We start from the raw sequence: 12085 nt of genomic DNA, 5'->3' as shown, positions 1-12085 counted from the left end.
AAAGTCTGTCTATTATGACACAAAATCTAGAACTCATAAAAGCAAAGCGTTAGTTAATTCACCTACAAATATGCGCCATGGTAACCAGCAAAGGTGGCAGGGGTGGGTGGGTGGAGGGAAGAACTCATGACTCAAAACACAGGTAAAAGTGATCATTTCTTGAATATACGAATGGTTCTCATCAATCAAGAAGAAAATACCAACAGTCCAAAAGGTAAACCAGGAAAACACATAAGATGAGAGTTTACCCAAAGAGGAAATATGATGATTCTAAGCAATAATTTAAAAATAAAACCAAAATAAGATACCAGTGGCCCAAATCAAATGATTTATTGACATTCTGGGATAGGCTATGGCAAAACAAAACCTCATACACTGCTTTTGAGGGTGTAAATTAATAAACTTCTAAGAATATTAATTTACCAATAGCTCTAGAAATTTAAAAGGGGATATCCTTTGGCCCAGTAAATCTACTTCTAAAAAATTATCTCACAGATACAGATCTTGTGCTCTGAATAAAAGACATTCATTCACTTAGTATTGTTTATAACAGAAAAGACTAAACAACCCACAGACCTATCAACAGGGTTATGACTAATTTATTATACCCATATAAGTCATACCCATATGAGTCTTTCACTCATACACTGGAAAATCATAGAGCAGTTCAAAAGAATAAGATATCCATATGCACGGACATGTTAAGATCCTTGGATGTATTAGATGAAAAATGTAATTTGCATACACAAATAGTATATAACATTTAAGAAAAACATATACCTGCATGTATTTTGAAATGTGTAAATGCATAGAAAAGGGTTTGTCAGGATGAACATCCACTTTTCAATTTATGTAATTCTAACTTTTTACAAGGAGAATAAATGTATGCACCAATTACTTTTGTAATTAGGGAATAAAAATAACTAAATTAGGTGTACCAGATTCACAAAAGCCTTACCTAAGAACTATGCTGCTGGATGATCCCCTGACAGGTAAAAACTGCCAGTTAGAATTCATTTGTGTGTTTGTGTCTGTGAGCAAGCCTAATTCCCCCAATAAACTGTGAGTCCTGTAGAACATGTAAGCATTTTATGCATCTTTAAGAAGTGTTTCTTGTATTAACGGAACTCCTGAGAGGACAGGCACACCATAAACACATTTCGCTCAAGCCGCTTGCTCCCCACCGAAGGAAGCCTCCAGGCTCCAGGCCCGAGCAGCCGGAGCTCAAACCGACTGACTCCCTTACAATTTCTCCAGGAAACCGTCGGGTGGGGTGGAGATGGGCGCTCCGCCCAGTAGCTGCGGTCTCATCTGCGGTCAGGTTTGAGAACATCCTTACCTTCCCGGAAATGAGCCTCAGTCCCTCTAAGGTTGCTCCTGAGCGGAGTCCGATCACTACCCAGGACGGAGCCAGGAACCGAGAGCAAGGCTGGAACTGGAAGCCATACTGGAGCCTGAAGGGGAGTCGGGGGCGGGGCCAGGACTGATTGTCAACCTGAGAGGGGTTGTCAGCAGTCATCAGTCAGCACTGGGGTCAGAACGGCAGAGATCCTCAAGGGAAGGGTCGGAGCAGCTCTAGAAGAAAGGGTAGTGTGGGGGGCAGGGGCCGGAACCAAACCAAACATCCGGACCTAGGTCACAAGCATTCTGGACATCAGATCAGGGGTCCTAAACTAAGTGGAGACCAACATCGGGAGGGTTTCTAGGAGTGTTCTGGGTGTCGGAGCACAGGCTGAAGGCAAGCCAAGCAGGAAGTCAGCCCTGTTGCTTGGGACTCTTGGACCTGGGCATAGATTTAAAGAGGAGAAAGATGACCCCAGTAGGTAAAGGGACTTGAACACAGTGAGTAACCTTAATAAATTACCTCGTAATCCCATTATTCCGGAATAATGGACAAACTACATCTCTTAAAAAAAAACAAAAAAGAAGGGGAGGAGCAGGAAGAATGAAAAAAACTTGTGTTGTAAAATTAGTGGGATAAAACATTTAAAACATTTCTAGCCCTCTCCAATCACATATCCTTCTCATCTCCAACTTGCTAAGTTGGCTCCTGGGTTAGAGCATGTAGGATGGGCTCCACAGCTTCTCCAGTTCTCTGATTAGGCTTCCCGGTTAGGTGGGACTGTGGGCAATATTCTGCAGTACACAGGCTTTGAATTTGCTTCCCTGCCTGGGTGTGGTGACAGATCAGGCTCCAAGGCTGGTATGACTGGCCGGATGGGTACATGAATCAGGCAGAACTTGCCACCAAATTCCCTGACCCGACCGGCCACTGGCTAGCTCTGGAGATCGGCAGAGCCACTGGCTGGGCTCTCTGTGCAGCTACTACTATATATGGGTCTGTAGGATTGTCTATGCATCGTCCCAGGTACTCTGGTTAGGCTTCCTGTTCTGGCAGGACAGAAGGCTATATTCAGCATTAGGCGGGGCTTTGAGCTCGCTTCCCTGCCAAGGCTGAAGGATTGAATGGGCTCCAAGGTGTGTATGGCTCATTTACTGGGGACATAATCAACCTGAGCTGCTCCCTGGCCAGACAGGGCCACCAACTCAGCTCTGCAGATGGGCAGAGCCACTGGCTACAATATCTACTTGGTTGCTCCTGCAAGGAAGACTGCTGTTGGCCAAGATCTGAGCACTAGTTGCTGTAAACCCTACCCCAACTCCTCCATCTCAATCTGATCCCCAGGGTTCAAGCCTCACAGATTTCCCCTACGAGCCTTGTGAGGCAAGACCCAAGTGGGCCTTCCAGGAAGCATCCCACAGTGCTGGGAGAACTAGATGTTCATCTTGGGCTCTTTTTTTCCCCACTGGAGAAACCATAGGCCGGGGGAGGGAAATGAGGGGGTGCCTCTCAGTGCCTCGCTGTGCTGGCCTGGGGAGGGGTGATGCAATCAGAGTATACGGGCTCCTCTCAGCCTTCTAATGAAATCCATTTTTAGTCTCTGTGTTGGCGGGGGGCTTCAGCCCTACCCACGTGTTCTGGGATTTTCAAATGGTGTCTTGCTTATGGAAAGTTGCTGGTTGTTCTTGTGAGGAGGACAGCAGTTGGGAACCACTGTGTTGCCATCTTGATGCCGTCACTCCCCTCCATGTCTGGTTTCATCTTTAGACCATGCTTTCCTAGTAGTTCTTTGGATTTGATCTTTTCTAGAACCATTTCTTAATTCTAGCATTGTTTGCTTTCAAACCTACCAGTTGCTTGTGTTTAACAAATTTCCTCTAACTTCTCTCTCTCTCTCTCCTTTACGTTATGCAAAAAACTGCAAAAGGAAGTCAGACTGCACCTGCAACCTCCTGCCTGAAAAGATTCTTAGTTTAATCATCCAGCTGATTCAGTGCCTTTTCTAGTTCCCACGATACCACAGTATTGTGCGTATCGACAGTGCCTCTCAACTTTTTGCCACCATATAGCAGGGACTCTCTTTTTCCCAGGCTCCAATCATATTCTTCTCACTTACCGCCTCCGTGGCAGCCTCCTCAAGGGCCACAACGTCGTTAATAGTAACTTCAAGGCCTTTTGCCTTTCACTAAAAGTCTCCTTAAGATGTTCTAGCTTTTCCCTACTTGCTCAGTCACTCCTACATTTGGGGGGTTTTGTTATAGTAGCAGTACCAATGTCTATATTAATTCTTTATTGTTCCCTAACAAATTATCCCAAAACTCAGTGGCATAAAACAATAATCACATTTATTGTCTTTCATATTTTCTGTGGTTAAGGAATTGGGGAATGGCTTTGGATGCACTATTTTGCAGTTCTCGTGAGATTTAGTCAGACGTCAGTTGGGGACGCATATATCTGAAGGCTTGACTGGAGCGGGAAGAAGATTCATTTTCAAGGTGGCTAACTCATGGGCATGGCAAGTTGGGTTGCCTATTTGTGAAGGTCTCAGTTCCTCTCCATCTGGGCCTCATTACAGGGTTGCTCATGATGTAGCTGCTGGCTTCTCCCAGAACAAGGGATCCAATTGTCCTTTTGTCCTAACCTAGAATGTCACCCAGGGGCACCGCTAATGCACACTGTTGGTCATACCAACTCATTCTAACTCAATGTGCAAGGAGACTAAAGGATATGACTATCAGGAGGTGATGATAATTGAGAGCCATCATTGAGTCAAGCTACTATTTGCCATTGTTGATTTCTGCCAGAGTTATGGGTCATATTTTCCTTCTTTGCATGCCTAGTAATTTTGTATTTGATGTTGGACCTTGTAGAGTATATGTGTGGAGTATTAAATCGCTTCCTTTATTTTATTTTATTTTATTTTTTAAAGATTTTATTTATTTAGTTGACAGGGAGAGACACAGCAAGAGAGGGAACACAAGCAGGGGGAGTGGGAGAGGGAGAAGCAGGCTCCCGGCTGAGCAGGGAGCCCGATGCAGGGCTCAATCCCAGCACCCTGGGATCATGACCTGAGCCGAAGGCAGATGCTTAATGACTGGGCCACCCAGGCGCCCCTCTTGGCTTCCTTTAAATACTGTTGGACTTTGATCTGACAGGAAGTTGTTTATATGTCAGGTTGATCCTTTCAAGACTTGTTTTTAAGCCTTGTTAGGGCGTGTCTAGAGTAGACTTTAGTCCCAGGGCTAGTTGTGCCATAGTATGAGGCAAAACTCTCTGGAGTTTCTCCTGAAAGCCCCAGTGCAGACTCTGCATTCTGGCTGTTCAAAATTTAACCGTCCCCCAGTTCTGGATGAGCTTGGGCGACTTTTTAGCATCTATTTCTCTAATTATGTTTTGCCTCAGCCCGTGGAGTTTTATCCATGCATGCGTGGTTAAGTATTTAGGGACAGACTCTGGCCAGGCTTTGCCTGACTTCAAAGAAGTTCGTCGTCCTTGGGGCGCCTGGGTGGCTCGTCGTTAAGCGTCTGCCTTCGGCTCAGGTCATGATCCCAGGGTCCTGGGATCAAGCCCCGCATCGGGCTCCCTGCTCTGCGGGAAGCCTGCTTCTCCCTCTCCCACTCCCCCTGCTGTGTTCCTGCTCTCACTGTCTCTCTCTCTGTCAAATAAATAAATAAAATCTTAAAAAAAAAAAAAAAAAAGAAGTTCGTCGTCCACATCTGTGACTGGGGATTTGAGGACAAACTGCAAGGGACCCCGTGCACATTGCTGAGGCACTTTATCGCTAGAGCTCTCTCTTCCCTGGCACTCAGCCTCACATATTTCAGCCACCTCATCCCCCCTAAACTCTGCTTGGTCTCCTCGACTTAGAGAAAATGCTATGCTTTGCTTAGATTCTCCTTCCTGGGCCGCAGTCTGGAAAATGTCTCTAAGGAGGTCAGAGAACCGGGTTCTATGGTTCACCTCATTTGTTTCCTTTTTTCCAGGGATCGTAGTCCTCCACTGTTTATTGCCCGGTTTCTGAAGACAGTTGCTCAACACATTTTGTCTTGTTATTTCCAATAAGAGGACAGTCTTTCAATTATCTCATCAGAGCTGGAAACAAGTGCCCTATCTTTTTTCCTATTTATGTCATTCATTTTGCTATCTAAGTTTACAGTTTGGGTTCAATCTAGTTCATCTCCTTGAAGTAAGCCTTGAAGTAAATTAATTATATGGGACTTCAATATGTCTGGAAAACCCCTTTTCTCTCTCAGTAAAGTAATAGCCATATAATGCGAAAAATGATCTTACAATTCCCTTGATTGTCTTTTTAACTTTCTAAAATAACAACAAAAAAGACTTTGCTTTAACGAAGTAAATAGGTTTTCAAGGAAATTACAAAAGAGACTGATACATATACTATGCCAATTGCCCAGAAAGTTCAGAAAAATTCTTCCATATAACACTTTTGCCTTAATTCCAAAGAATACATCACCACTATAAATAATATCCTTTTATGCTGCAAATCTGCAAGATAAGATGACTCTCACCCTCTACTCCCACCCCTCCCCCCAACTTTTTTCCTTTTCTTTATGGAGAAAGATCCTTGAGGTGATTTGAGTAAAACTTTGTCAGTTAATATTTGTCAAAGTATATAGTCATACTGTCTAAAGTTAAAGAATTTGTTGGCCATATAAGTATCAAACTGTAGGGGCGCCTGGCTGGCTCAGTCGGTAGAGCATGTGACTCTTGATCTCAGGGTTGTGAGTTCAAGCCCCATGCTGAGTGTAGAGGTTACTTAAAAATAAACATTTTTTTTTTAAAAAAAGTATCAGCTGAGAGTAACTTTAAAAAAAAGAGATAATCAAATTATAACACAGCTATACTTATAATGAAGAACATAGAAGCATTTAAAATTATCACTTTGATTTGATACTCAGTCCACAACTGATGTCTGTTATTGTTTTAATATATATATACATATGTATATATGTATACATATATACACACATATATGTATGTATATATGTGCATAAGCACACATACTTTGTACATAATACATAATAGAATACTTATTATCTGATGCTGTGCAGAGGAGAGCTGATATTCCTGGCAATTGTAGATTTAAAATGATCTTACTGTTTATTTTTCTAACGTTAATAGAGAATATCAGCATTCATCTTCTCTTTTTGCATAGATAATTGAAAAGAATATATTCTTTTCTCCAAAAAGAGAAAGGCTTTAAGAATTCTAAAGTTCAAGGTTTTCTCAGAGGGCATCTGACCTGACTCACAGTGGAAGTATTACGGACTTCATCTTTACTCTGCATGGACAATGCCCTGAGACACAGTCCTTCGGCCCAGATTTTCTTCGAGAGGCAGGGCAGGGATTGCAAATGGAATCCGAATCCAGGAAGAGCCATTACGACCACATCGCTTGTTAGGCATTTCAGTCCTGAGAAGAAGAACAGACTCAGAGAATGAATATCCGACTAAAAGAGGGAGGGTAAATGAGAAGCAGTTGTTAACACTTCTTTCTTTTTGACAACAGTAATAATAAATCCCCTTTCTAGTGTTAAAAGCCTGCAATCCGTTCATTCATTTCACAAATATTTTTTTGAGCATCTGGATTGCAATTACCATGAAGTCCAGCAAGATAACGTGAGACCTCATCACTAAATAGGAATGTGTGTGTACATACATACACAAGTTAGTGTCTGTGTGTGTCCACGTGTGTTGGTGGCAGGGCAGGAAATTGCCACAGCGGTTTATGAGCAAACTGGGGGGGAAATGAAAGCTTATTCTTATAAGTATATTAACATACATTAACCTGGAATGTAAATTTAGGTAAAGGAAGTGCAGTACTCCTACATATTATCAATCATGATTATTGTTTTCTTCTCTTTTCTAAAATGGCTTGGGATCGGCATCAACTTTCTGGGTATCAACAAGGAAATTGATTTTGAATTATAAAGTATGTACCGTATTTTAACAGAATGTATTAGATTTAAGGGTTCACTTACTTTTTAGTAAGTAGAAAAACAATAAAAAAAAACAAAACAAAAAAGCACTGACACTCCAGGGAGACTTCATAATAAAAAGCCCATACCTCATTATTGTGCCATAACAAAAGTCTTCACTCACTGGAAACGCCAAGCCCTCCAGATCTTCAGCACAGTGGCGTGTTGAAGGATACTCTTATAAATGCAGGAATCACTTGGAGTACTACCTTTTGGAAAGTAGAAGAGAAAAAGGAATTCCATAATGTGACACAACAAAATCCAACCAAAGGGACATTTTTCTCAAGTCCGGTGTGATATCTGTGCCCTAAACATTTGTGGAGAATCAGCCTATCGGACACTACAAAGTACGTGGAGGTAGATTGACTTTAGGGATATACGAAATCCAGTATCTAGCAACAGAGAAATATAGCAAAAAGCATTGGCGTGTGCTTTCGGGCAAAATAAGTGACTATGTTTTGTACAGACATGTCAGATGTCCAGAGCCTGCCTTAAGGGATTCAGAATGGTACATTTTTTTTCATCCTCTGTCATAATGTTGGTCCAACAAAATAAAACTCACACACTTAAAGTTTCAGGTTGACTAAGCCCATATGACAGTTAATTCATTCAAATAATAACTATCATCAACAGCATGATGAGGACAATCATCTAGGTCATGATGTTAAAAGACCTTGAAAAAAATTAATAAAATGAAATAAATAAGTTTTCTTCCTCCAAAATAAAAACTATATTCCAGGTGTTAAACTGCTATGGAAATCATAAAAAAAAAATATTAATAGGAAAAACACACAACTCATCAATAAAACCCTAAAGCCAAATAATCTTGAGCCAAGAATCAATTGCAAGCCATGATAGAGCTATTGAGGTTTTTTAAAAGTCATTTATTGAAGAGACAGATATTTGGCATAGAGATGGCCGAGCCTAAAACAATCTTAGTAGGTATGCATAGTTTTTGAATAGATGTTACCAATAGAGGTAGCAGTCAGTAATCCCTCTTACTTTCTTTCTCTCTCTCTCTCTCTCTCTTCCCTCTCCTCTCTCTCTCTCTCTCCTTCTCTTTCTCTCCCTCCCTGTCCCTCTCTCTCCCTTTCTCTCCCTCCCTCCCTTTTTCTCTCTCCCTCTCCCACCCTCCCTCTCCCCCCCACCTCTCTCTCTCTCTCTCTCTCCCTCTCTCTCACACACACACACACACACACGCGTGCACAAGATTGCAAACTAGATTCCCAAATATATTAATCCTTTAAGGTTTTACTTTCCATTTTTCCATTTTTCTCTTTCTGCTGAGTAATTTTCCCCACAATTATTTTCTCAAGAGATATTCTCTGAACTAGGCAACCAATGATATCACATAAATATACACCCACATAAAGAAACACAGACTTTTTTCCCTCGGTTTTTGTCTCCTACCCATACTGGTTCTATCTCTAAAGCAGTCTTTTATAATGTTATTCAAATAACAGGCCACCAGATATTGTTGCTCTAAGAGCGCACCTGTGTCTTTCATCAGCTCTAGTGGAAATTCTGGGAGCAGGCTACCGCTGCTAGGTTCAAGAGTCAAAGAGGGGACAGGGTTTTATGAATTTTTCAGATTGCTGACCAAGAAATATAGTTCACCATTTAAAAGTGAAGGTCATAATATTTCTGGAACAGAAATTTGGTAACTTTAAAAATAAACAATAGCTTACTTTTATTTCAACACTTTCTCTGGTGTTTAAAAGGAAATACATTATCGAGGCCTTTTGCCAACAATTTGTTAGTAATAAAATGAATAAGAGCTAGTGTGTTGCACAATTCCTTTGCCATAAGGAATGAATAAATATAATCTATAATTTCAATACCCTTTTCTTTTTTTCTTTTCTTAAGATTTTATTTATTTATTTGAGAGAGAGATACAGTGAGTGAGGGAACACAAGCAGGGGGAGTGGGAGAGGGGGAAGCAGACTTCCCGCCGAGCAGGGAGCCTGATGCGGGGCTCGATCCCAGGACCCTGGGATCATGACCTGAGCAGACGCTTAACGACTGAGCCACCCACGCGCCCCTCAATACCCTTTTCAACACCAGTTACAGATTTTCCACACCACTCGTGGCTTATTTCATCCTCACACAGACAAATGCATACAAGACAAGCCATTGTCCCCACAGCACTTTCTTACTATCTTGCTGAAATGTGGTGGAATGCATTACAGTTTCAGGTGACTTCAGGAATGTGGAGAAATACTTTGCTCATTCCCTGAGAAAAAGCTTCGTTATTTTCTTCATATGAATTCTGCTCCCAGTGATTGACTCGTGTATTAGCGTTTTGAGACCAAAAACTTTTCAGCAGACTGTTTTTCTAGGGTAAAGCTTTACTTATCACAGCCTGTGTTCTCTTCACTCAGTCCCCATTGCCACTGGTTAGAAGGAGTAGGTGATTCTGAAAGTTTCTAATCAACAATGGCTACTTGCCTCAATTTGGCTAAGGCATCCTCCTCTGACCAAAGGAAGAATCTTCAAATCACCGATGGTTGGCTGCACCAAAGGGTGCATATATGAAGATCCAAGATCAACTTAGGGTATGTTGTGCTGTATATTACTTTACCACATTTATCCTGGGTCAGCGGTGCTGGGAAGCAGTTGGGTGTACTTACAAATAAAGTTTGAAGGTACCTAGATTTCCATGTACCCAATCAGAAATGCAGAGATGATAACCCTGCCTGTGCCTTTTGAAAAGAGCAGAGGTAGTCATCCTACTTCAGGAGAATCACAAGGGCCTTCCTCCCTTTCAGTCACCTCCTCCCCTGGCCATCTCCAGCCAGGGACCTACCCAGACCAAAGCCACTGTATACAGAGACAGTGCCCATCACTAAGACAAGAAATTGTCTTATCTACTGCCACAGTGACCCTGTTTCATTTCCTAAAGATCAAGAGACCAACTCCACTTTGGACTGGTGCAACAAATCCCCAGGACAAAATGGCAAAACCCAAAGCAAAGTTTTGTCCTATGTTTAGTCCCAGTTATGAGACACAAATCTTGACATATTCCTGCCTGTGCATGTGACATTTGACAGGTAAGAGTCTCCTCAAGTCAGGGTTATTTATTTTAAGCTATAAATGTGACATCTTGTGGGTTTTCAATGTCAACGGTTATAGCTTTTTAAATGCAAATTATTATACTGAAGGTAATATTGTGGAAAAATGAATAAAGCAGGAGCCTGACCTCCCAAGATACAGTTTGAGCCTTTAGCCTTAGAAACTCCCAGAAGCTTAGAGACCCAAGTTTGAGAAACACTGCATTTAAAATTAAAAGCTGTCCTTTAGAGAACCATTCAGCACAAAGTTGTTCCTGAGGACAAAGGAATACGCCCAGCACTGAAATCAGCGAGGGGAAAGGGGGAGAGGGTTGTGTCTGTTCTTGCCTTCCTCCTCTCCTCCCATCCTGCTGCTGGCTCCGAGAAGGGGTGCGATTCCCGTCACTGTCATTCCTCTAAAATAGCTGTTGTTCACTCTGTTAAGGCAGGTTTTCTCTTGGGTCTCCTTGGTGGAGTTTTTGCATCCCCCAGTGCAGATACTCTTGCAGCTGACTTCTTTTAAAATCCCCTTTGTGGTTCACGCCACATAAACTCCTGCTGAGGTCCCCTGCCCTCCAGAGAGGGACCCGCCTGTTCACTCAAGCACAGCTCGTTTGTCTGTGCAATATCCTCCAATCCATGAAATCACATACCCTTACTTCCCAAACGGCGTGTTTTTCTGCTGCCCTTCCTCCTTGCGGCGCTGATGGATTAACTCCTGCCAAACTCCTGCCTTCAGAATTCTTAAGACAGGAGGCATGCAAGAGTCTCTCCACCAGGAGGAGAGAGGAAAAGCCATTCACAGGCTCACATGCACTTACATACGTATGTATTCCTGATGTATGTCAAAGAAAACTTCAAGAAATCTTTATTTTTTTTAGACTGTTGGAAATTACCATCCCTGAACTTTATGGATGCAATGAGGATTCTATCACCCACTGTTCTCAGCTGAAATTCTGTGAAAACAGGGAAAGCCACATTCCTTTTTTGCTTTACAGGTCTGGAAGTTATCGTAAAACAAAAATGAGACCAGAATTCTTCATACATAAAGCATTCACTGATACAGAGGAAAAACCATTGGACAAGCAAGAAAATCACCATTCACACACCATCTCCGTGTCTTCCCAGCTGCACTCCTGGGTAAGAGTAGCTTTACCTCAGTAAACTTCCTGTTACTCAGCTAGAAAATGAAAAACACACATATACACATACATCTAGAGTATCTGGAACAGGATATCTAGACTATTTAGAACAATATCTCGCTTATCATTAAATCGAATGCTACAAATTAAAACATTTTATGAGAAAGACATTACTAAATTATCACCTCCTTAAATGCAGGGACCACATCTCATTTCCATTTCCATAGTAAGTGCTCAAATGTTTACCATATGGATAAATTTTTGAATGAACTTAAAATGGAAGAAATACTAAGATGGCGAGGATGTGAGTGACACCCAAATACATCTGCGTCCTAATCCCCAGAACTCGTGACTATGCTTTGTTGCGTACAGAAAGAGAGTTAAGGTTGCAGATGGAATTAAGATTGCTAATCAGCTGACCTTAAGACAGGGAGAGTATCCGGGGTTATCCAAGTGGGGCCAATGTAATCTCCAAGCTCTTAAAAGTGGAAGAAACCATGACAGGCTGGGAAATTTTTCAGTGTTTGCCATACCACAATTTTTCTATCACCTG

The 12085-nt window shown here is 42.0% G+C and overlaps 1 long non-coding RNA gene across 4 annotated transcripts in view; it reads right to left on the bottom strand.

Annotated features, from left to right (window-relative positions):
• Nucleotides 1–12085, bottom strand: part of LOC118533512 (uncharacterized) — a 20269-nt gene extending 8184 nt beyond the window's left edge. The window contains exons 1-3 of one of the 4 annotated variants that reach the window (XR_013449026.1): nucleotides 11953–12085; nucleotides 7430–7545; nucleotides 6438–6775 (exon numbers count right to left, since the gene is read on the bottom strand). This is a non-coding gene — a long non-coding RNA (uncharacterized LOC118533512). Of the gene's footprint in view, nucleotides 1–6437; nucleotides 6776–7429; nucleotides 8478–11952 lie in introns of those variants that run through there. The other 3 variants (XR_013449025.1, XR_013449024.1, XR_013449023.1) reach the window with 3 other exon arrangements.

The sequence above is a fragment of the Halichoerus grypus genome, chromosome 6, assembly GCF_964656455.1.
Source record: "Halichoerus grypus chromosome 6, mHalGry1.hap1.1, whole genome shotgun sequence".
Classification (NCBI taxonomy): domain Eukaryota; kingdom Metazoa; phylum Chordata; class Mammalia; order Carnivora; family Phocidae; genus Halichoerus; species Halichoerus grypus.
The sequence above is the reverse complement of the archived record's forward strand: the minus strand, read 5'-3'. Positions and strand labels throughout refer to the sequence as shown.